The 27484-nt window shown below is 54.7% G+C and overlaps 1 protein-coding gene across 1 annotated transcript in view; it reads left to right on the forward strand.

Annotated features, from left to right (window-relative positions):
* Positions 1-27484, forward strand: part of ap3b2 (adaptor related protein complex 3 subunit beta 2) — a 121204-nt gene that overhangs the window by 2467 nt on the left and 91253 nt on the right. The window lies entirely within an intron of this gene.

Raw genomic sequence — 27484 nt, forward strand, 5'->3', positions numbered from 1 at the left:
GGTGCTGTTGAAGGAGACTTGGTGAGTTGCTGCAGTACATCTTGTAGATGGTGTGGTCCCGTCAAAGTCCTGTGCAGTGGGCAGCACGGTGGCGCGGTGGGTTAACACTGCAGCCTCACGGCGCCAAGGCCCCAGGTTCGATCCCGGCTCTGGGTCACTGTCCGTGTGGAGTTTGCACATTCTCCCTGTGTTTGCGTGGGTTTCGCCCCCACAACCCAAAAGATGTGCAGGGTAGTAGATTGACCACGCTAAATTGCCCCTTAATTGGAAAAAAAATGAATTGGGTACTCTAAAACATTTTTTTTTAAAATCCCGTGCAAGTGGAGCAAGACTTAGAATCATAGAATTTACAGTGCAGAAGTAGGCCATTCGGCCCATTGAGTCTGCACAGGCCCTCGGAAAGTGTGCCATACATAGGTCCACACCTCCACCCTATCCCAGTAACCCCACCTAACCTCTTTTTGGACACCAAGGGCAATTTAACATAGTAAATCCACCTAACCTGCACATCTTTGGACTGTGGGAGGAAACCGGAGCACCCGGAGGAAACCCACGCAGACACGAGGAGAACGTGCAAATTCCGCACAGACAGTCACCCGAGGCTGGAATTGAACCTGGGTCCCTGGAACTGTGAGGCAGCGGTGCTAACCACTGTGCCACCCAACTTCCTGCACTCCAAAGTCCCCTTGAAGTCCTGTTTCCCATTGAGCCACTGCAGTTTCCTGTTAGCCTGGGCTCAGGGTTTTTGTGGTATTTGTATCTGTGTGATGTTTCATGTTCCTGTAACTGACTCCAGCCCCAGACTGAGTGATGGTTTAATTCCAGTTTTATCTTTTTTTTCTGGCGTGTTGTTAATTTGATGTTGCTTGGGGAGCTGGTGAGAAATTGCGGACTGCCATGGTCCGGTCGCAGAGTGAGGTATTTGGCAGGACGTTCCAGGCAGAATCACAAAGTGAGCCTGGGTACCTGGGAGTCCCTCAAGGCCGGGATTGAACCCTGGTCCCTGGCGCTGTGAGGCAGCAGTGCCAACCACTGTGCCGCCTTGCACAGAAAGCTCCCGTAGAAATAAATTAGCCAATAATCCGCTTTGACGATGTTGCTTGACGGGGGCGGGGGCAGATATAATGTGCCAGGACACAAGGGGGATCTCCCCACCTCTTTGTTGACTTGTCCTGTCCGAACACCTTCATCTCAGTGGTGCTCTGGGATCTTTTGCGGCTGCAGATGGATGGGCTGATGGATGGGGCCTAAGCCAAGAGACAGCGCCGCTGACAGTGCTGCATTCCCACTGGGGTGACAGCCTATATTCAAGTGGCTGGCTCAGGGCTCAGACCCACAACCCTCTCGATCTCTGAGGTGAGAGCACCACCAGGTGTGGCACAGGTAGCCACTGAGGGGTAGTCCGAGCGGGATTCTGACCGCCTGAACCTTTCAATAATTCTTGAGATGTGGGCGTCGCTGGCGAGGCCAGCACCTGTTGCCCATCCTGAATTGCCCCTTGAGGGCAGATAGGAGCCAGCCGCATTGCCGTGAGTCACTTGTAGGCTGGTCAAGGCGGCAGATGTCCTTCTCTACAGGATATTAATGAACCAAATGTGTTTTTATGACCATCGCTGAGAGCTCCACGGTTACCGTTACTGGGTTAAAAAAAAATGTAACTAAATTCCACCAATGGCAGTGGTGGGATTTTAACCTGTGTCTCCAGAGAATGAGCGTGGGCCTCGGCCTTGCTGGTTGAGTGAAGCCACCACCTTCGCTGGTTGAGTGAAGCCACCATCTTCCCTATTCAGCTACCTCAGCGTCCACTCACGGTAGCACAGTCAGATTGCCGCCACTTCCATCTCAAACAGTCAGGTTGACTTCCCTCACTTCAATTGACGCTGAGATGAAGAGGGTGGCAATTAACCAGAATGTTCTGCAGCAGGAAATGTGGTGTATTTCCAAGAATATTCATTAACATTCCCCAGACCTGTAATCACCAGCAACATAGCGCAATTTGTCATGCTCCTGCACATCGCAGATTGGATAATAATGCACTTCCTGGATGGAGATGTTGGTCAACATGGTGTGAGTGAGGCAGTTTTATGTTGGCCGTACATATCTGATGCTGCCCAAGGAGAAAACTTTGAAAGTTCATTTTTGGCATATGATTTTTCTGTTAAAAATTTGTTGAAACAAGTATCTTCTGAGGCGAATTAGTGTGCAGTTTTCAACCACCCGCCACGGTCACGGGGCTGGTTTAGCACACTGGGCTAAATCGCTGTCTTTGAAAGCCGACCCAGGCAGGCCAGCAGCACGGTTCAATTCCCGTACCAGCCTCCCCGAACAGGCGCCGGTATGTGGCGACTAGGGGCTTTTCACAGTAACTTCATTTGAAGCCTACTTGTGACAATAAGCGATTTTCATTTCATTTTTCATTTCATTGTCCAGCTCTCGCTGACTACAGAGAGCTAGGTGCGTTTCGGAGGGGACATTTCTTGGCAAAAAACTCCCCTCCGCTTCATCCACAACCCCTGTAGTCCACTTCTGATGCTGGCCAGTCAGCCGTGACAGGACGGTGGGGGAGACAAATTTTTCCGGGCCCTTGTGGGCTGTTTAGCACAGGGCTAAATCGCTGGCTTTGAAAGCAGACCAAGGCAGGCCAGCAGCACCGTTCGATTCCCGTACCAGCCTCCCCGAACAGGCGCCGGAATGTGGCGACTAGGGGCTTTTCACAGTAACTTCATTGAAGCCTATTTGTGATAATAAGCGATTTTCATTCATTCATTCATTTCATGGGGATGACTGTTCCCCGTGCACAGAGGCCTGGTAATGGTGGGAGGATGAGCGATGGAGGTCCAATCATTTCCACTGGGTCTCTGTGTTTGTCTTGCCGGTGCTCTGGGAGTGCCACCCTCGGGGAATGCTGAGCCTCGATTGGGGCAACCAAACAGGGGAGGGGGAGATTGGTGGTGTGCGAGTGGGGAGTCGGGGTGAGGGGGTAAAGGCCATTTTGTTCTTTTTGCCTGCAGGCTCTGGTTCATTTGTCAACAAAGGCTGCTGCTAGCCCAACAAGACGGTCCGGGCCTGGATTCTCCAGCCGATAAAGATTAATCCGCATATTCTTCACTCCATCAAATTGGAAAACAAAATGATGTCTCTTCACATTCTTGGAAAATCTGTTCCAGAAAACGAGGGGGAAATGGCTGTTTTTTTCAGGGCCTTTGGAAAGCGGGATGAGGTCATCTTGATGAAGTCTCCAGGAATATGGCCAGACAGAGTTGGCACCTCCTTAATTAGGCCTGCAAATCCAATCTGGTTTTCTCGGTTTCGGATCACGACGCCCAGACGCCACCCGATAGGGCCGGAGGTCATTATCTGCTGTCTAAAGATTCTTTCCCCCTCTCACTCCGCAGAGATATTCAGCAAGTTCCTGCCCCCTCCCCCTTCAGCTCAGAACAATTCAAGAGAAACTTTAAACAGAAGAGCATTTCTGAAAGGGACGATGACCCATTGACCTCGAAAAAGGGTAAAACCTATCAAGTGTTTGTTCTGCTCGGGGATCAGACAAGGCGGGGGAGCTGAAAATGTACAGTATGTGTGTGTACACATCTCTCGGAGTCAGGGTCAAACGTGGGGGTGGATTCGCACAATATCTTGGTGTGAATTGTCTGTTCAGGGTCAAATGGTTTTCTGCAGGCGCCTTTTTTGAGTCAAGGCTTAGATAAAACACCTGGCCACATTGAGGAACACATAAAGAGGCCATTCAGCCCCTCAAGCCTGTCCCATCACTCAATTCCACCTGATCTCAACCTTGATCCCATTTGCCCCAATCTCCTGATGCCTTCTCCAAATAGAAGGGTAGACGGGTGGAGCGGTGGGGGTAATGTCACAGGGTTCAAAATCCAGAAGCCCAGGCTGATGCTCGAGGAGGGGGGGGAGGAGATCGGCACGGTAGCACAGTGGTTAGCACAGTTGCTTCACAGCTCCAGGTACCCAGGTTCGATTCCCGGCTTGGGTCACTGTCTGTGCAGAGTCTGCACGTTCTCCCCATGTCTGCGTGGGTTTCCTCCGGGTCCTCCGGTTTCCTCCCACCGTCCAAAGATGTGCAGTTTAGGTGGATTGGCTATGCTAAATTGCCCTTAGGTTAGGTGGGGTTGCTGGGTTACGGGATAGGGCGGAGATGTGGGCTTGAGTAGGGTGCTCTTTCCAAGAGCTGGTGCAGGCTTGATGGGCCGAATGGCCTCCTTCTGCACTGCAAATTCTATGATTCTAAGATCTGGACCGCCCCTACGGGCTGAAGCCAAACCGGAGGAGACTTGAAAATAATATCATCATGAAAGAACTTGCATTTCCATCGCCCCTTTCGCAACTCCGAAAGCGCTTTCCGGCCAATTGAGCACTGACTGAAGCTGTCGAGTAAGAAACCCGTCAGCAACCTTGTGCACAGCAAGCTCCCACAAACAGCAATGAGATAACGGCGAGATAATCCATCTTTGTGATGTTTCTTGAGGGGTAAATAGTGGTCAGCACGGTGGGGGGAATCGGCCAGTTCTTTAAAGCGTCCCGTGGAACCTTTTGCAGCCACCCGAGGGGAAGGGAAAATGGATCAATGGACAGAACGGTTTTGTAACAGAAGCTGGGTGGGTGTTCTTGGCCAGGCCAGTATTTAGTGCCCATCCCTGATGGCCTTCAAGAAGGATGTGAAAAATGAAATGAAAATCGCTTATTGTCACAAGTAGGCTTCAAATGAAGTTACTATGAAAAGCCCCTAGGTGACAAATTGAATGATAGAAGCTCCTAATGAATGGTCTGAACAGCTACGGTTGACGTTGCACCGGCTACAGCCCACAAGGGGACCATTTGGCCCTCGTATCTGCCCCGTCTCTCCAAAAGAACATTCCCCTGCCTTATTCCCGTACCCTGGCACATTGTTTCTATTCAAATCATCATCTCATTCCCTCTCGAACGCCTCAATTGAACCTGCCTCCACCACACTTCCAGGCCGTGCATTCCAGACCCGGCCCTTGGAAAGGGCACCCTATCTAAGCCCATACCTCCACCTTGTCCCCGTAACCCCCCCCCTCCTCCCCCCCCAACCTTTTTTTGGGACTCTAAGGGCAATTTAGCATAGCCAATCCACCTAACCTGCACGTCTTTGGACTGTGGGAGGAAACCGGAGCACCCGGATCCACGCACACACGGGGAGAACGTGCAGACTCCGCACAGACAGTGACCCAAGCCGGGAATCGAACCTTGGACCCTGGAGCTGTGAAGCAACTGTGCTACCGTGTAGGAGATGACACTCTGAATATCGTTAATCACCGTGGGGTAGCAATCAATAAATAGAATTGTGAGCCGAAACAATGGAGATAGCCAGACTCAACCATTCTTGTACAGGGCTCTGGTCATCGAAAAACCAGTCGAACCTGGAAATGAAAGGGACCCGCAAAACCTCTCCGAGTTGTCCTAGTCTTGTATGCGGGCATTCCTCGGATGTATGACAGAATTGGTTCCTGAAAGCCGCACTGTCAGTCGGAATGTCGTCTGCCGGAACTGGTTTTCCCATAGGAACAATGGTATGAATACAAGATTGGTTCCTGAGCCAAGGCTAGAGATCACTCATGGGGCACCCGGCAGTGTTAAGTGCTCTCAGCCCTCTTCCACGTCAAACCCGCTGAGGTGACCGTTGAAGGCTGCACGTCTCAGCACAAGTTCCTCGGTTCGTGTCTGGGCTATAATGAAGCCATTCGACCACTGTCCGTTGCCTGCTTAACACCTGTGGGTCTGGGCGCATATTAAATACAGCAGGCGTGAATATAAAGGCATTTAAATCGGCACGTTTGTGCCGAACATAATGAATAGAACAAAGCACTGGTTTGTTTCCAGCGTAATAATGACGGTTCGACCTGTCCATATAGATGGGCAGTGCAGAACGTGAAACAGGGGTGTCAGTTTATAAACACATGTAACGTTCTTCAGAACTCGGATGTCCATAATGTCGAGGATGGCCTGCACATTAAAATGGAAGGCTGGTTAGGGACTGGTTTAGCACAGCGGGCTAAATAGCTGAAATGAAATGAACTGAAAATGAATGAATGGAAATCACTTACTGAAATGAAATGAAAAATGATATTGTCACAAATAGACGTCAAATGAAGTTACTGTGAAAATCCCCTTGTCGCCACATTCCGGCACCTGTTCGGGGAGGCTGTTACGGGAATTGAACCGTCCTGCTGGCCTGCTTTGGTCTGCTTTAAAAGCCAGCTCTTTAGCCCCGTGCTAAACCAGCCCCAGCAAATAGCTGGCTTGTAATGCAGAACAAGGCCAGCAGTGCGGGTTCAGTTCACGTACCAGCTCCCCCCGAACAGGTGCCGGAATGTGGCGACTAGGGGCTTTTCACAGTAACTTCATTGAAGCCTACTTGTGACAATAAGCGATTATTATTATTATGGAGCTCCGAATTTACTGGGATTTGTGAATTTTGAACTGGTTCTTCCTGCTAGGCCGCACTTGCTTCTGATCATCCTGTGCTACAGCGAGTGCAATGAAGAGCCAAGCCCTGACCCTTACTGACCGACAATCGTGAGGGGTAACTGAAGACACAGGGCATTTTCAACCTCGACTCGAGGCAGCTGGCAGGTGTCCCTGTAGAGGTAGAGCAGCTATCGGATGAGGTGAATGAAATCCAACACGCTCCCTGAAATTAAACTGTAACCGTAGCACCAGAAAGCACAGGTGCAGACTAGCACACTCCTACCCAGTCATTGTGTCCAGCCTGGCACGGTGGCATCGCTCTTATCTGCGCCAGGAGGTTGCCGGTTCAAATCCCAGTCCCGAGACTTCGAATCGGGCAATGATGACTGAGGCCATTCAACCCATTATTCCTGCTCATATGAAAGAGCTTTCCAATTAATCCCTACTCCTCGATTGTTTCCACAGCCCTGTGGCTCTCCTAGTGTATCCCTTTCCAGAATGTTCTGTTTGAACCTGCTTCCGCAGGCTTTTCGTGGAACTCCCTCCCTAACAGCACCAGGGCACCTACGCCACAGCACCTGCAACGGGTCAAGCAGGCAGCTCCACACCTTGGGATAGAATAGAATCCCGACAGTACAGAAGGAAGCCAATCAGCCCCAGGTTTTTAAAAATAAACTTAGAGAACCCAATTCATTTTTTCCAATTAAGGGGCAATTTAGCGTGGCCAATCCACCTACCCTGCACATCTTTGGGTTGTGGGGGCGAAACCCACACAAACACGGGGTGAATGTGCAAACTCCACCCGGACAGTGACCCGGGATTCGAACGCGGGCCCTCGGCGCTGTGAGGCAGCAGGGCTGCCCAGCCCATGTTTTTAAAGGGTCAATCACATTGCTGTGGACCTGGAGTCACGTGTAGGCCAGGCCAGGTAAGGGTGGCAGAGTTCCTTCCCTAAGTGAATCAGGGACGGCACGGTGACACAGTGGTTAGCACTGCTACCTCACAGCGCCCGGGGACCCGGGTTGGATAACGGTCTCGGGTGACTGAGTGGAGTTTGCACGTCTCACGTCTCTCCTCTCTCCCCCCCCCCCCCGGCTGCGTGGGGTCCCCCTGGGTGCTCCAGTTTCCACCCACATTCCAAAGATGTGCACGTTCATAGAATCGCAGAATTTACAGTGCAGAAGGAGGCCATTCAGCCCCTCAAGCCTGCACTGGCCCTTGGAAAGAGCACCCCACTTCAGCCCACGCCTTCACCTTGTGCCCGTAACCCAATAACCCCACCTAAACTTTTTGGACACTAAGGGCAATTTAGCATGGCAAATCCACCTAACCCGCACATCTTTGGACTGTGGGAGGAAACCGGAGCACCCGGAGGAAACCCACACAGACTTGGGGAGAAAGTGCAAACTTTACACAGACAGTCACCCGAGGCCGGAATTTAACCCGGGACCCTGGAACTGTGAGGCAGCAGTGCTAACCACTGTGCCGCCCTTTAGGCTAAGTGGATTGGTCATGATAAAATTGCCCCTTATTAACCAGGGATGTGCAGGTTTAGATGGGGTTACCGGAATAGGGTGGGGGAGTGGGCTTGGGTAAGGTGCTCGTAGGGTCGGTGCTGACTTGATGGGTCGAATGGTCTCCTTCTGCCATGAGATGGGTTTTATGGACAATTTCCTGGTCATCACTAGAATTATAATTCCAGATTTGTATTGATTTCAAATTCCACCGTATGCTGTGGTGGGATTCGAACTCAGATCCCAGAGCAATGACCCTGGGTCTCTCAATTACTAGTCCAGGGACAATACCACTATGCCACCACTTTCCCAGATGGCGCTGTTCCAAATTGCCCTGGCAAATGTTTATCCTTCGATGAACATCACAGAGCAACAACTGATCTGATCGCCAGCTCAGACGGGACACAAAGCTTTGTCTTAATGTCTGATCTGAAAGGTGACATCTCCCAACTGTGACCCACTCCCTCAGTAACTGCGCTGAGTGTCAGTTTAGGCCAACGGGCTCAAGTCTCTGGAGGCATCTTTAACCCGATTTCCGTTGGTGGGACAGTGTGTCAGTGTTACAGGATCTTGGTGCTGGGTCAGTAGGATTTTGCCATGTGTTTCAGATCCATTATTGATGTAGAGTGTTTGGTATCGTGAATACTGCAGTGTGTCTTATTTAGCATTCAGACTATTGCAGCCGTTTTTTATAATCCTCCCTCTTTGCCCCGGGGAATGCAGTGTAGCTGTGGCCACGGAGGTGTTATTGATCACAGATTTGACAATAAGTGTCCACGCTCTATATTTTAATGAGTGTTTATAGGGTAGAGCGAGCTCTGGGCCTTCGCTGTCACTGACTCCATAACCGAGGGCCCTTAGTCAAAGAGCCTGAGGGGGTCTTGACAGGGTGGATACGGAGTTAGAATCTAGAATCTTAGAATCATACAGTGGAGAAGGAGGCCATTTGGCCCATTGGGCCTGCACCAGCCCTTGGAAAGAGCACCCGACTTAAGTCCATGCCTCCTCCTTATCCCCGTAACCCTGCTAAAGGGACAATTTAGCATGGCCAATCCATCTAACCTGCACATCTTTGGACTGTGGGAGGAAACCGAACACCCGGAGGAAACCCACGCAGACACGGGGAGGATGTGCAGACACCGCATAGACAGTTACTGAAGGTCGTAATCAAACCCGGTTTGTGACGGAGGTCTACCCTCTGTGCAAATTCAACAAATTGTGGTGGTTCTATCCAACTTTCTCACAATCATTATATATTTGACACTGAGTGTGTCTGTGTATTTAAAGATATGAATCACTCGAGTGATGTATGTAAGTTGGCGGGGATTGCTGAGTCTAATTAAAGGGTGATGTCAGGTTAGGAACTCTCTGTTGGAGATACCATAGCGATGTCGTTGAATGGTATTTTCGCTTATTGAAATTTTCAGCCACTTATTCTCTATCTTTGTCAGATGTTGTTCCCCAGATAATCAACTAGCATCAGTTTCTAGTTGATAAATACCACATTGAACACCCTGATTACAGACACCCTATTAGCTCACGAACCACTTTACACACACTGCACCCCATCCAACTCCCCACCCTCACACACTGGACCCCATCCAACTCCCCACCCTCACACACTGCACCCCATCCAACTCCCCACCCTCACACACTGTACGCCATCCAACTCCCCAACTGCACACACTGTACCCCATCCAACTCCCCACCCTCACACACTGTACCCCATCCAACTCCCCACCTTCACACACTGCACCCCATCCAACTCCCCACCCTCACACACTGCACCCCATCCAACTCCCCACCTTCACACACTGTACCCCATCCAACTCCCCACCTTCACACACACACTGTACCCCATCCAACTCCCCACCTTCACACACTGCACCCCATCCAACTCCCCACCCTCACACACACACTGCACCCCATCCAACTCCCCACCCTCACACACACACTGCACCCCATCCAACTCCCCACCTTCACACACTGTACCCCATCCAACTCCCCACCCTCACACACACACTGCACCCCATCCAACTCCCCACCCTCACACACTGGACCCCATCCAACTCCCCACCCTCACACACTGGACCCCATCCAACTCCCCACCCTCACACACTGCACCCCATCCAACTCCCCACCCTCACACACTGTACCCCATCCAACTCCCCAACTGCACACACTGTACCCCATCCAACTCCCCACCTTCACACACTGTACCCCATCCAACTCCCCACCTTCACACACTGTACCCCATCCAACTCCCCACCCTCACACACTGTACCCCATCCAACTCCCCACCTTCACACACTGCACCCCATCCAACTCCCCACCCTCACACACTGTACCCCATCCAACTCCCCACCTTCACACACTGTACCCCATCCAACTCCCCACCCTCACACACTGCACCCCATCCAACTCCCCACCTTCACACACTGTACCCCATCCAACTCCCCACCCTCACACACTGTACCCCATCCAACTACCCACCTTCACACACACACACTGCACCCCATCCAACTCCCCACCCTCACACACACACTGCACCCCATCCAACTCCCCACCTTCACACACTGCACCCCATCCAACTCCCCACCCTCACACACTGTACCCCATCCAACTCCCCACCCTCACACACACACTGCACCCCATCCAACCCCCCACCCTCACACACAGTTCCGCACCCTCACACACTGCACCCCATCCAACTCCCCACCCTCTCACACACACTGCACCCCATCACACTCCCCACCCTCACACACTGCACCCCATCAAATTCCCCATCCTCACACACACACACTGTACCCCATCAAACTCCCCACTCTCACACACAGTTCCGCACCCTCACACACTGCACCCCATCCAACTCCCCACCCTCATACACTGCACCCCATCAAACTCCCCACCCTCACTCACTGTACCCCATCAAACTCCCCACCCTCACACACTGCACCCCATCCAACTCCCCACCCTCACACACTGTACCCCATCCAACTCCCCACCTTCACACACTGCACCCCATCCAACTCCCCACCCTCACACACTGCACCCCATCCAACTCCCCACCTTCACACACTGTACCCCATCCAACTCCCCACCTTCACACACACACTGTACCCCATCCAACTCCCCACCTTCACACACTGCACCCCATCCAACTCCCCACCCTCACACACACACTGCACCCCATCCAACTCCCCACCCTCACACACACACTGCACCCCATCCAACTCCCCACCTTCACACACTGTACCCCATCCAACTCCCCACCCTCACACACACACTGCACCCCATCCAACTCCCCACCCTCACACACTGGACCCCATCCAACTCCCCACCCTCACACACTGGACCCCATCCAACTCCCCACCCTCACACACTGCACCCCATCCAACTCCCCACCCTCACACACTGTACCCCATCCAACTCCCCAACTGCACACACTGTACCCCATCCAACTCCCCACCTTCACACACTGTACCCCATCCAACTCCCCACCTTCACACACTGCACCCCATCCAACTCCCCACCCTCACACACTGCACCCCATCCAACTCGCCACCCTCACACACTGTACCCCATCCAACTCCCCACCTTCACACACTGTACCCCATCCAACTCCCCACCTACACACACTGCACCCCATCCAACTCCCCACCCTCACACACACTGTACCCCATCCAACTCCCCACCTTCACACACTGCACCCCATCCAACTCCCCACCCTCACACACACACTGCACCCCATCCAACTCCCCACCCTCACACACACACTGCACGCCATCCAACTCCCCACCCTCACACACACACTGCACCCCATCCAACTCCCCACCTTCACACACTGCACCCCATCCAACTCCCCACCCTCACACACACACTGCACCCCATCCAACTCCCCACCCTCACACACACACTGCACGCCATCCAACTCCCCACTTTCACACACGGTACCCCATCCAACTCCCCACACTCACACACACACTGCACCCCATCCAACTCCCCACCCTCACACACACACTGCACCCCATCCAACTCCCCACCTTCACACACTGTACCCCATCCAACTCCCCACCTTCACACACACACTGCACCCCATCCAACTCCCCACCTTCACACACTGTACCCCATCCAACTCCCCACCCTCACACACACACTGCACCCCATCCAACTCCCCACCCTCACACACACACTGCACCCCATCCAACTCCCCACCTTCACACACACACTGCACCCCATCCAACTCCCCACCTTCACACACTGTACCCCATCCAACTCCCCACCCTCACACACTGCACCCCATCCAACTCCCCACCCTCACACACACACTGCACCCCATCCAACTCCCCACCCTCACACACTGTACCCCATCCAACTCCCCACCTTCACACACTGCACCCCATCCAACTCCCCACCCTCACACACACTGCATCCCATCCAACTCCCCACCCTCATACACACACACACACTGTACCCCATCCAACTCCCCACCCTCACACACTGTACCCCATCCAACTCCCCACCTTCACACACTGTACCCCATCCAACTCCCCACCCTCACACACTGTACCCCATCCAACTCCCCACCTTCACACACTGCACCCCATCCAACTCCCCACCCTCACACACTGTACCCCATCCAACTCCCCACCTTCACACACTGTACCCCATCCAACTCCCCACCCTCACACACTGCACCCCATCCAACTCCCCACCTTCACACACTGTACCCCATCCAACTCCCCACCCTCACACACTGTACCCCATCCAACTACCCACCTTCACACACACACACTGCACCCCATCCAACTCCCCACCCTCACACACACACTGCACCCCATCCAACTCCCCACCTTCACACACTGCACCCCATCCAACTCCCCACCCTCACACACTGTACCCCATCCAACTCCCCACCCTCACACACACACTGCACCCCATCCAACCCCCCACCCTCACACACTGCACCCCATCCAACTCCCCACCCTCTCACACACACTGCACCCCATCACACTCCCCACCCTCACACACTGCACCCCATCAAATTCCCCATCCTCACACACACACACTGTACCCCATCAAACTCCCCACTCTCACACACAGTTCCGCACCCTCACACACTGCACCCCATCCAACTCCCCACCCTCATACACTGCACCCCATCAAACTCCCCACCCTCACTCACTGTACCCCATCAAACTCCCCACCCTCACACACTGCACCCCATCCAACTCCCCACCCTCACACACTGCACCCCATCCAACTCCCCACCCTCGCACACTGCACCCCATCAAACTCCCCACCCTCACACACTGCACCCCATCCAACTCCCCACCCTCACACACTGTACCCCATCCAACTCCCCACCCTCACACACGCACTGCACCCCATCAAACACCCCACCCTCACACACACTGCACCCCATCCAACCCCCCACCCTCACACACTGCACCCCATCCAACTCCCCACCCTCACACACACACTGCACCCCATCCAACTGCCCACCCTCACACACACACTGCACCCCATCCAACTCCCCACCTTCACACACTGTACCCCATCCAACTCCCCACCCTCACACACTGTACCCCATCCAACTCCCCACCCTCACACACACACTGCATCCCATTCAACTCCCCACCCTCACACACACACACTGCACCCCATCCAACTCCCCACCCTCACACACTGTACCCCATCCAACTCCCCACCCTCACACACACACACTGCACCCCATCCAACTCCCCACCCTCACACACTGTACCCCATCCAACTCCCCAGCCTCACACACACTCTGCACCCCATCAAACTCACCACCCTCACACACTGTACCCCATCCAACTCCCCACCCTCACACACACACTGTACCCCATCCAACCCCCCACCCTCACACACTGCACCGCATCCAACTCCCCACCCTCAAACACTGCACCCCATCACATTCCCCACCCTCACACACTGCACCCCATCAAACTCCCCATCCTCACACACACACACTGTACCCCATCCAACTCCCCACCTTCACACACTGTACCCCATCCAACTCCCCACCCTCACACACTGTACCCCATCCAACTCCCCACCCTCACACACACACTGCATCCCATTCAACTCCCCACCCTCACACACACACACTGCACCCCTTCCAACTCCCCACCCTCATACACTGCACCCCATCAAACTCCCCACCCTCACTCACTGTACCCCATCAAACTCCCCACCCTCACACACTGCACCCCATCCAACTCCCCACCCTCACACACTGCACCCCATCCAACTCCCCACCCTCACACACGCACTGCACCCCATCAAACACCCCACCCTCACACACACTGCACCCCATCCAACCCCCCACCCTCACACACTGCACCCCATCCAACTCCCCACCCTCACACACTGCACCCCATCCAACTCCCCACCCTCACACACGCACTGCACCCCATCAAACTCCCCACCCTCCCTCACACACTGCACCCCATCAAACTCCCCACCCTCCCTGACACACTGCACCCCATCAAACTCCCCACCCTCCCTCACACACTGCACCCCATCAAACTCCCCACCCTCCCTCACACACTGCACCCCATCCAACTCCCCACCCTCCCTCACACACTGCACCCCATCAAACTCCCCACCCTCCCGCACACACTGTACCCCATCAAACTCCCCACCCTCACACACTGCACCCCATCAAACACCCCACCCTGACACACTGCACCCCATCAAACTCCCCACCCTCTCACACTGCACCCCATCAAACTCCCCACCCTCACACACTGCACCCCATCAAACACCCCACCCTGACACACTGCACCCCATCAAACTCCCCACCCTCTCACACTGCACCCCATCAAACTCCCCACCCTCACACACTGCACCCCATCAAACACCCCACCCTGACACACTGCACCCCATCAAACCCCCCACCCTCCCTCACACACTGCACCCCATCAAACTCCCCACACTCACACACTGCACCCCATCCAACTCCCCACCCTCACACACTGTACCCGAGCAAACTCTCCACCCTCACACACACTGTACACCATCAATCTCCCCACCCTCACACACACACACACTGCACCCCATCAAACCCCCCACCCTCACACACACACTGCACCCCATCAAACTCCCCACCCTCACACACACACACGGTACCCCATCCAACTCCCAACCCTCACACACACTGCACCCCATCAAACTCCCCACCCTCACACACGGTACCCCATCAAACTCCCCACCCTCACACACTGCACCCCATCAAACTCCCCACCCTCACACACTGTACCCCATCCAACTTCTCACCCTCACACACACACTGCACCCCATGAAACTCCCCATCCTCACACACACACTGCACCCCATCAAACTCCCCACCCTCTCACACACGGTACCGAATCCAACTCCCCACCCTCACACAGTGTACCCCATTAAACTCCCCACCCTCACACACGCACACTGCACCCCATCAAACTCCCCACCCTCCCGCACACACTGTACCCCATCCAACTCCCCACCCTGACACACTGCACCCCATCAAACTCCCCACCCTCTCACACTGCACCCCATCAAACTCCCCACCCTCACACACTGCACCCCATCAAACACCCCACCCTGACACACTGCACCCCATCAAACTCCCCACCCTCCCTCACACACTGCACCCCATCCAACTCCCCACCCTCACACACTGTACCCTAGCAAACTCTCCACCCTCACACACACTGTACACCATCAATCTCCCCACCCTCACACACACACGCACTGCACCCCATCAAACCCCCCACCCTCACACACACACTGCACCCCATCAAACTCCCCACCCTCACACACACACACGGTACCCCATCCAACTCCCAACCCTCACACACACTGCACCCCATCAAACTCCCCACCCTCACACACTGTACCCCATCAAACTCCCCACCCTCACACACTGCACCCCATCAAACTCCCCACCCTCACACACTGTACCCCATCCAACTTCCCACCCTCACACACACACTGCACCCCTTGAAACTCCCCATCCTCACACGCACACTGCACCCCATCAAACTCCCCACCCTCTCACACACGGTACCGAATCCAACTCCCCACCCTCACACAGTGTACCCCATTAAACTCCCCACCCTCACACACACACACCGTGCCCCATCAAACTCCCCACCCTCACACGCACACTGCACCCCATGAAACTCCCCACTCCTCACACACACACTGTACCCCATCCAAGTTCTCACCCTCACTGTACCCCATCAAACTCCCCACCCTCACACACTGCACCCCATCCAACTTCCCACCCTCACACACACACTGCACCCCATGAAACTCCCCATCCTCACACACACACTGCACCCCATCAAACACCCCACCCTCACACACTGCACCCCATCAAACACCCCACCCTGACACACTGCACCCCATCAAACTCCCCACCCTCCCTCACACACTGCACCCGATCAAACTCCCCACCCTCACACACTGCACCCCATCAAACTCCCCACCCTCACACACTGTATCCCATCCAACTCCCCACCCTCACACACTGTACCCCAGCAAACTCTCCACCCTCACACACACTGTACCCCATCAAACTCCCCACCCTCACACACACACACTGCACCCCATCAAACCCCCCACCCTCACACACACACTGCACCCCATCAAACTCCCCACCCTCACACACACACGGTACCCCATCCAACACCCCACTCTGACACACACTGCACCCCATCAAACTCCCCACCCTCACACGCTGTACCCCATCAAACCCCCCACCCTCACACACTGCACCCCATCCAACTCTCCACCCTCACACACTGCACCCCATCCAACTCCCCACCCTCACACACTGCACCCCATCCAACTCTCCACCCTCACACACTGCACCCCATCCAACTCCCCACCCTCACACACACTGCACCCCCTCCAGCTCCCCACCCTCACACACACACACAGTACCCCATCCAACTCCAAACCCTCACACACACTGTACCCCATCAAACTCCCCACTCTCACACACAGTTCCACACCCTCACACACTGCACCCCATCCAACTCCCCACCCTCATACACTGCACCCCATCAAACTCCCCACCCTCACTCACTGTACCCCATCAAACTCCCCTCCCTCACACACTGCACCCCATCAAACACCCCACCCTCACACACACTGCACCCCATCCAACCCCCCACCCTCACACACTGCACCCCATCAAACTCCCCACCCTCCCTGACACACTGCACCCCATCAAACTCCCCACCCTCCCTCACACACTGCACCCCATCAAACTCCCCACCCTCCCTCACACACTGCACCCCATCAAACTCCCCACCCTCCCTCACACACTGCACCCCATCCAACTCCCCACCCTCCCTCACACACTGCACCCCATAAAACTCCCCACCCTCCCGCACACACTGTACCCCATCAAACTCCCCACCCTCACACACTGCACCCCATCAAACACCCCACCCTGACACACTGCACCCCATCAAACTCCCCACCCTCTCACACTGCACCCCATCAAACTCCCCACCCTCACACACTGCACCCCATCAAACACCCCACCCTCCCTCACACACTGCACCCCATCAAACTCCCCACACTCACACACTGCACCCCATCCAACTCCCCACCCTCACACACTGTACCCGAGCAAACTCTCCACCCTCACACACTCTGTACACCATCAATCTCCCCACCCTCACACACACACACACTGCACCCCATCAAACCCCCCACCCTCACACACACACTGCACCCCATCAAACTCCCCACCCTCACACACACACACGGTACCCCATCCAACTCCCAACCCTCACACACACTGCACCCCATCAAACTCCCCACCCTCACACACTGTACCCCATCAAACTCCCCACCCTCACACACTGCACCCCATCAAACTCCCCACCCTCACACACTGTACCCCATCCAACTTCCCACCCTCACACACACACTGCACCCCATGAAACTCCCCATCCTCACACACACACTGCACCCCATCAAACTCCCCACCCTCTCACACACGGTACCGAATCCAACTCCCCACCCTCACACAGTGTACCCCATTAAACTCCCCACCCTCACACACGCACACTGCACCCCATCAAACTCCCCACCCTCCCGCACACACTGTACCCCATCCAACTCCCCACCCTGACACACTGCACCCCATCAAACTCCCCACCCTCTCACACTGCACCCCATCAAACTCCCCACCCTCACACACTGCACCCCATCAAACACCCCACCCTGACACACTGCACCCCATCAAACTCCCCACCCTCCCTCACACACTGCACCCCATCCAACTCCCCACCCTCACACACTGTACCCTAGCAAACTCTCCACCCTCACACACACTGTACACCATCAATCTCCCCACCCTCACACACACACGCACTGCACCCCATCAAACCCCCCACCCTCACACACACACTGCACCCCATCAAACTCCCCACCCTCACACACACACACTGTACCCCATCCAACTCCCAACCCTCACACACACTGCACCCCATCAAACTCCCCACCCTCACACACTGTACCCCATCAAACTCCCCACCCTCACACACTGCACCCCATCAAACTCCCCACCCTCACACACTGTACCCCATCCAACTTCCCACCCTCACACACACACTGCACCCCTTGAAACTCCCCATCCTCACACGCACACTGCACCCCATCAAACTCCCCACCCTCTCACACACGGTACCGAATCCAACTCCCCACCCTCACACAGTGTACCCCATTAAACTCCCCACCCTCACACACACACACCGTGCCCCATCAAACTCCCCACCCTCACACGCACACTGCACCCCATGAAACTCCCCACTCCTCACACACACACTGTACCCCATCCAAGTTCCCACCCTCACTGTACCCCATCAAACTCCCCACCCTCACACACTGCACCCCATCCAACTTCCCACCCTCACACACACACTGCACCCCATGAAACTCCCCATCCTCACACACACACTGCACCCCATCAAACACCCCACCCTCACACACTGCACCCCATCAAACACCCCACCCTGACACACTGCACCCCATCAAACTCCCCACCCTCCCTCACACACTGCACCCGATCAAACTCCCCACCCTCACACACTGCACCCCATCAAACTCCCCACCCTCACACACTGTATCCCATCCAACTCCCCACCCTCACACACTGTACCCCAGCAAACTCTCCACCCTCACACACACTGTACCCCATCAAACTCCCCACCCTCACACACACACACTGCACCCCATCAAACCCCCCACCCTCACACACACACTGCACCCCATCCAACTCTCCACCCTCACACACTGCACCCCATCCAACTCCCCACCCTCACACACTGCACCCCATCCAACTCTCCACCCTCACACACTGCACCCCATCCAACTCCCCACCCTCACACACACTGCACCCCATCAAACTCCCCACCCTCACACACACACACAGTACCCCATCCAACTCCAAACCCTCACACACACTGTACCCCATCAAACTCCCCACTCTCACACACAGTTCCACACCCTCACACACTGCACCCCATCCAACTCCCCACCCTCATACACTGCACCCCATCAAACTCCCCACCCTCACTCACTGTACCCCATCAAACTCCCCACCCTCACACACTGCACCCCATCAAACACCCCACCCTCACACACACTGCACCCCATCCAACCCCCCACCCTCACACACTGCACCCCATCAAACTCCCCACCCTCCCTGACACACTACACCCCATCAAACTCCCCACCCTCCCTCACACACTGCACCCCATCAAACTCCCCACCCTCCCTCACACACTGCACCCCATCAAACTCCCCACCCTCCCTCACACACTGCACCCCATCCAACTCCCCACCCTCCCTCACACACTGCACCCCATCAAACTCCCCACCCTCCCGCACACACTGTACCCCATCCAAGTTCCCACCCTCACTGTACCCCATCAAACTCCCCACCCTCACACACTGCACCCCATCCAACTTCCCACCCTCACACACACACTGCACCCCATGAAACTCCCCATCCTCACACACACACTGCACCCCATCAAACACCCCACCCTCACACAATGCACCCCATCAAACACCCCACCCTGACACACTGCACCCCATCAAACTCCCCACCCTCCCTCACACACTGCACCCGATCAAACTCCCCACCCTCACACACTGCACCCCATCAAACTCCCCACCCTCACACACTGTATCCCATCCAACTCCCCACCCTCACACACTGTACCCCAGCAAACTCTCCACCCTCACACACACTGTACCCCATCAAACTCCCCACCCTCACACACACACACTGCACCCCATCAAACCCCCCACCCTCACACACACACTGCACCCCATCAAACTCCCCACCCTCACACACACACGGTACCCCATCCAACACCCCACTCTGACACACACTGCACCCCATCAAACTCCCCACCCTCACACGCTGTACCCCATCAAACCCCCCACCCTCACACACTGCACCCCATCCAACTCTCCACCCTCACACACTGCACCCCATCCAACTCCCCACCCTCACACACTGCACCCCATCCAACTCTCCACCCTCACACACTGCACCCCATCCAACTCCCCACCCTCACACACACTGCACCCCATCAAACTCCCCACCCTCACACACACACACAGTACCCCATCCAACTCCAAACCCTCACACACACTGTACCCCATCAAACTCCCCACTCTCACACACAGTTCCACACCCTCACACACTGCACCCCATCCAACTCCCCACCCTCATACACTGCACCCCATCAAACTCCCCACCCTCACTCACTGTACCCCATCAAACTCCCCACCCTCACACACTGCACCCCATCAAACACCCCACCCTCACACACACTGCACCCCATCCAACCCCCCACCCTCACACACTGCACCCCATCAAACTCCCCACCCTCCCTGACACACTACACCCCATCAAACTCCCCACCCTCCCTCACACACTGCACCCCATCAAACTCCCCACCCTCCCTCACACACTGCACCCCATCAAACTCCCCACCCTCCCTCACACACTGCACCCCATCCAACTCCCCACCCTCCCTCACACACTGCACCCCATCAAACTCCCCACCCTCCCGCACACACTGTACCCCATCAAACTCCCCACCCTCACACACTGCACCCCATCAAACACCCCACCCTGACACACTGCACCCCATCAAACTCCCCACCCTCTCACACTGCACCCCATCAAACTCCCCACCCTCACACACTGCACCCCATCAAACACCCCACCCTCCCTCACACACTGCACCCCATCAAACTCCCCACACTCACACACTGCACCCCATCCAACTCCCCACCCTCACACACTGTACCCGAGCAAACTCTCCACCCTCACACACACTGTACACCATCAATCTCCCCACCCTCACACACACACACACTGCACCCCATCAAACCCCCCACCCTCACACACACACTGCACCCCATCAAACTCCCCACCCTCACACACACACACGGTACCCCATCCAACTCCCAACCCTCACACACACTGCACCCCATCAAACTCCCCAGCCTCACACACTGTACCCCATCAAACTCCCCACCCTCACACACTGCACCCCATCAAACTCCCCACCCTCACACACTGTACCCCATCCAACTTCCCACCCTCACACACACACTGCACCCCATGAAACTCCCCATCCTCACACACACACTGCACCCCATCAAACTCCCCACCCTCTCACACACGGTACCGAATCCAACTCTCCACCCTCACACAGTGTACCCCATTAAACTCCCCACCCTCACACACGCACACTGCACCCCATCAAACTCCCCACCCTCCCGCACACACTGTACCCCATCAAACTCCCCACCCTCACACACTGCACCCCATCAAACACCCCACCCTGACACACTGCACCCCATCAAACTCCCCACCCTCTCACACTGCACCCCATCAAACTCCCCACCCTCACACACTGCACCCCATCAAACTCCCCACCCTCACACACTGCACCCCATCAAACACCCCACCCTCACACACTGCACCCCATCAAACACCCCACCCTGACACACTGCACCCCATCAAACTCCCCACCCTCCCTCACACACTGCACCCCATCAAACTCCCCACACTCACACACTGCACCCCATCCAACTCCCCACCCTCACACACTGTACCCTAGCAAACTCTCCACCCTCACACACACTGTACACCATCAATGTCCCCACCCTCACACACACACGCACTGCACCCCATCAAACCCCCCACCCTCACACACACACTGCACCCCATCAAACTCCCCACCCTCACACACACACACGGTACCCCATCCAACTCCCAACCCTCACACACACTGCATCCCATCAAACTCCCCACCCTCACACACTGTACCCCATCAAACTCCCCACCCTCACACACTGCACCCCATCAAACTCCCCACCCTCACACACTGTACCCCATCCAACTTCCCACCCTCACACACACACTGCACCCCATGAAACTCCCCACCCTCACACACTGTACCCCATCCAACTCCCCACCCTCCCTCACACACTGCACCCCATCAAACTCCCCACACTCACACACTGCACCCCATCCAACTCCCCACCCTCACACACTGTACCCTAGCAAACTCTCCACCCTCACACACACTGTACACCATCAATCTCCCCACCCTCACACACACACGCACTGCACCCCATCAAACCCCCCACCCTCACACACACACTGCACCCCATCAAACTCCCCACCCTCACACACACACACGGTACCCCATCCAACTCCCAACCCTCACACACACTGCACCCCATCAAACTCCCCACCCTCACACACTGTACCCCATCAAACTCCCCACCCTCACACACTGCACCCCATCAAACTCCCCACCCTCACACACTGTACCCCATCCAACTTCCCACCCTCACACACACACTGCACCCCATCAAACTCCCCACCCTCTCACACACGGTACCGAATCCAACTCCCCACCCTCACACAGTGTACCCCATTAAACTCCCCACCCTCACACACACACACCGTGCCCCATCAAACTCCCCACCCTCACACGCACACTGCACCCCATGAAACTCCCCACTCCTCACACACACACACTGTACCCCATCCAACTTCCCACCCTCACTGTACCCCATCAAACTCCCCACCCTCACACACTGCACCCCATCCAACTCCCCATCCTCACACACACACTGGACCCCATCAAACTCCCCACCCTCACACACTGCACCCCATCCAACTTCCCACCCTCACACACACACACTGCACCCCATGAAACTCCCCATCCTCACACACACACTGCACCCCATCAAACACCCCACCGTCACACACTGCACCCCATCAAACACCCCACCCTGACACACTGCACCCCATCAAACTCCCCACCCTCCCTCACACACTGCACCCCATCAAACTCCCCACCCTCACACACTGCACCCCATCAAATCCCCACCCTCACACACTGTATCCCATCCAACTCCCCACCCTCACACACTGTACCCCAGCAAACTCTCCACCCTCACACACACTGTACCCCATCAAACTCCCCACCCTCACACACACACACTGCACCCCATCAAACCCCCCACCCTCACACACACACTGCACCCCATCAAACTCCCCACCCTCACACACACACGGTACTCCATCCAACACCCCACTCTGACACACACTGCACCCCATCAAACCCCCCTCCCTCACACACTGCACCCCATCCAACTCTCCACCCTCACACACTGCACCCCATCCAACTCCCCACCCTCACACACTGCACCCCATCAAACTTCCCACTCCTCACACACACACGGTACCCCATCCAACTCCCCACCCTCACACACACTGCACCCCATCAAACTCCCCACCCTCACACACTGTACCCCATCAAATGCCCACCCTCACACACTGCACCCCATCCAACTCCCCACCCTCACACACTGTACCCCATCAAACTCCCCACCCTCACACACTGTACCCCATCCAACTTCCCACCCTCACACACACACTGCACCCCATGAAACTCCCCATCCTCACACACACACTGCACCCCATCAAACTCCCCACCCTCACACACACTGCACCCCATCAAACTCCCCACTCTCACACACACATGGTACCCAATCCAACTCCCCACCCTCACACACTGTAGCCCATCAAACTCCCCACCCTCACACACGCACACTGCACCCCATCAAACTCCCCACCCTCACACACACACTGTGCCCCATCAAACTCCCCACCCTCACACGCACACTGCACCCCATGAAACTCCCCACTCCTCACACACACACTGTACCCCATCCAACTTCCCACCCTCACTGTACCCCATCAAACTCCCCACCCTCACACACTGCACCCCATCCAACTTCCCACCCTCACACGCACACTGCACCCCATGAAACTCCCCACTCCTCACACACACACGGTACCCCATCCAACTCCCCACCCTCACACACTGCACCCCATCCAACTTCCCACCCTCACACACACACACTGTACCCCATCAAACTCCACACCCACACAGATATGCTGTGCAATGATGTTAATAGTGACAACTCCCCTGGTGATGTATATTCAAACATTGTAAACAGGCGGCAGAACAGAGCCCTGGACCATATCCCCGACCAGTGGTAGAGTCATTGATGGTCGGACAGTTGAGGATCAAACCTCTCTGGTCCGACACAGATGGAAAAGCAGGTTTAAAATGTAAATTTCAAGTTGAGGGATGAAAGAGACAATGGGGGTTTCTGCAGATGGTTAGGAATAACTTAGAAGCTAGTTAGAGGCCCAGTGCTCCGGCTCGGCACCTGGAGTGAACCTTGTATGACGTGTTTGCCCCCTGGTCATGGATTCATGCGTACGGAGGTCCTGGTGTTTATAAAAGCTGAGGAGATCCGAGAGGGTGATTCAAGCAGAGGCTTATTTCTAACCAAAAGAAAAGTCCACAACGTGGTGTACAGCACATAGGCCCCAACCGTCCCAATCTGGGCCGGCCTTTATGGGTTGATTGCGTGAGCCCCTGCTAATGGGCCTATCAGGCCCCACCTAACAGCGGGGAGCTTGCATTCCGCAAACTCCATGGGGGGGGATCAATGGGTCACCCCCTTGGGTCTTGTGAGGGTTATTACAGTCGACAAGAGTAGTCAATCCTGAGGTTACTCTGCATGGGCTCTGTCCTCATCTTTATGTATATTTCGTTCGTGATTCACAGTCAAATTTTCAAGGTAATTTTTAGTTCTGGGAAGATTAAACTTTAATCATAGAAAGTGGGATAAATACAACGGGAAATGGCAGGGCCGGTGGATCGCTCTTGTTGCTGATTGGCTGTTGTCTCTTAATTTGTCTCTGTTTAATTACGTTTGCTCAAGAGTCGCCAGGTTTCTTTCGACACCGCCACAAGGTTCAGAACCGAATACTGATCAATGACTCGATACACCAGTTAGTAAGTTCAAAAGCAATGCTCATTTATTTACACACAGTCAAATCTACTCATGCATAAACTCTACAAACTAAACTACCACTATTACTAAAGCCTATACTTAGCTTCGGGTGCCCACTCAGTCAGAGGAACAATGGCCGTTGCTCGGTTCTGAGGCTGCTGGGTTGAGCTGTTTACAGGATAGCAACTAGGAGCGTCTATCTCGTAGCGTGCGTTGACTTGGAACTTACTTGGTCTGGTGCAGCTGCTAGGCTGGTCTCTCTCTTCGGTGAGAGCCAAAGCCAAAGGAGGAAGATTCTCTCTTTGGTGAGTGCTTATGTACTCAAAAGGGCTTCGCGCCCTTTTGGGCGGGCCTTGAACTTGGCCTCAATTAATTGGGTCTTTGCCAATCATTCGTATCGATCTTCCTCCAATAGAGGGGTGGTTCCCTGATCGCTGGGCGTGTCCTGGTGACCGTTGGTTTGCTTTGTTTGAGTCTCCTCTGGTGCCGGGGTGTCTGCCTTAACATTGTTTATCTAAATGTTTCCCTTTTGTCCCTGGAATGGCTCATTAGTATGTAGATAGCTTGGCAGTTTCTGTCCTGTCTGAGAGCTAAGGTTCTAATCAACATAAAGACTTTGCACCTGCTTGTTTCTCAGTATTGTCCAATTTTCCCTGCATTCTTTGCAAGTGTCCATTTTGTAACGGGGACGCGGCCATCCCAGATGGCTACACCCTGGAGGGCTGTCTCTCCCGCCAAAATACACGCGGCAGATAAATCCCGCCCATTGTCTTCATTCCATGCATCTCAAATGACAAAATTATTGTTTCTAAAAAAAAAAGCTTTAAAAGAATGATCATTCAGCGTTAGGTCTGTCAACATTCCAATGGTTTTCTATCGATACATGGATTCGGTTTTTTAGAATTATAAAATCCAAGTTATCCATCTGCGTTTGGGGGCGACGGTGGTACTGATTAGTAATCTCGAGGCCCAGGCTATATTCTGGGGATATAAGTCCAAATCTCTCCATGGCAGCTGGCGGAAATTAAATCTAAATCATAATAAGAGCATTACCTAAGGACTAGGAGCAGGAGGAGGCCATTCAGCCCCTCCACAATTCAATACGATCCTGGCTGATCTCCTCGAGGCCTCAACTCCACTTTCCTGCCCGTTCTCCATAACCCTTGAACCCCGTTACTAATTACCAATCTGTCTCCCTCAATCTGGACTCAATCTAGTGAACCTCCTTTGACGTGCCTCTAATGCAACTACATCCCTCCTCAAGTAAGAAGACCAAAACTGTACCCAGTGCTCCAGGTGCCGTCTTGTACAGTTGCAGCAACACTTCCCTACTTTTATACTCGATTCCTTCTGCCTTCTGTATTTCTGCTGCATCTGCAGGCTAGTTTTCTGCGATTCATGCACCCAAATTCCTCTGCACGGAAGCACTCTGAAGTTTCTCTCCACTTCGATAATAAGTTGCCTTCCTTTTTTTCTGACCAAAATGGATAACCTCACACTTATCCACGTTAAACTCCATGCCATCTATGACTGCACAGCTGGTCTCAGTTTTGGTGACCATGAATCCATTGTCGACGGTGGTAAAAACCCATCTGGTTCACTAATGTCCTTTAGGGAAGGAAATCTGCCGTCCTTACCTGGTCATAGAATTTACAGTGCAGAAGGAGGCCATTCAGCCTATTGAGTCTGCACCGGCTCTTGGAAAGAGCACCCCACCCAAGGTCCACACCTCCACCCTGTCCCCATAACCCAGTAACCCCACCCACCACTAAGGGCAATTTTGGACACCAAGGGCAATTTAGCATGGCCAATCCACCTAACCTGCACATCTTTGGACTGTGGGAGGAAACCGGAGCCCCCGGAGGAAACCCACGCACACACGGGGAGGATGTGCAGACTCCGCACAGACAGTCACCCAAGGCTGGAATTGAACCTGGAATCCTGGAGCTGGGGAGCAACTGTGCTAACCACTATGCTACCGTGCTGGTCTGGCCTACATGTGACTCCAGACTAAAGGCAATGCTGTTGGCTCTTAACTGTCCTCTCTGAAATAGCCCAGCCAG

The sequence above is a fragment of the Scyliorhinus torazame genome, chromosome 30 (assembly GCF_047496885.1).
Source record: "Scyliorhinus torazame isolate Kashiwa2021f chromosome 30, sScyTor2.1, whole genome shotgun sequence".
Classification (NCBI taxonomy): Eukaryota; Metazoa; Chordata; class Chondrichthyes; order Carcharhiniformes; family Scyliorhinidae; genus Scyliorhinus; species Scyliorhinus torazame.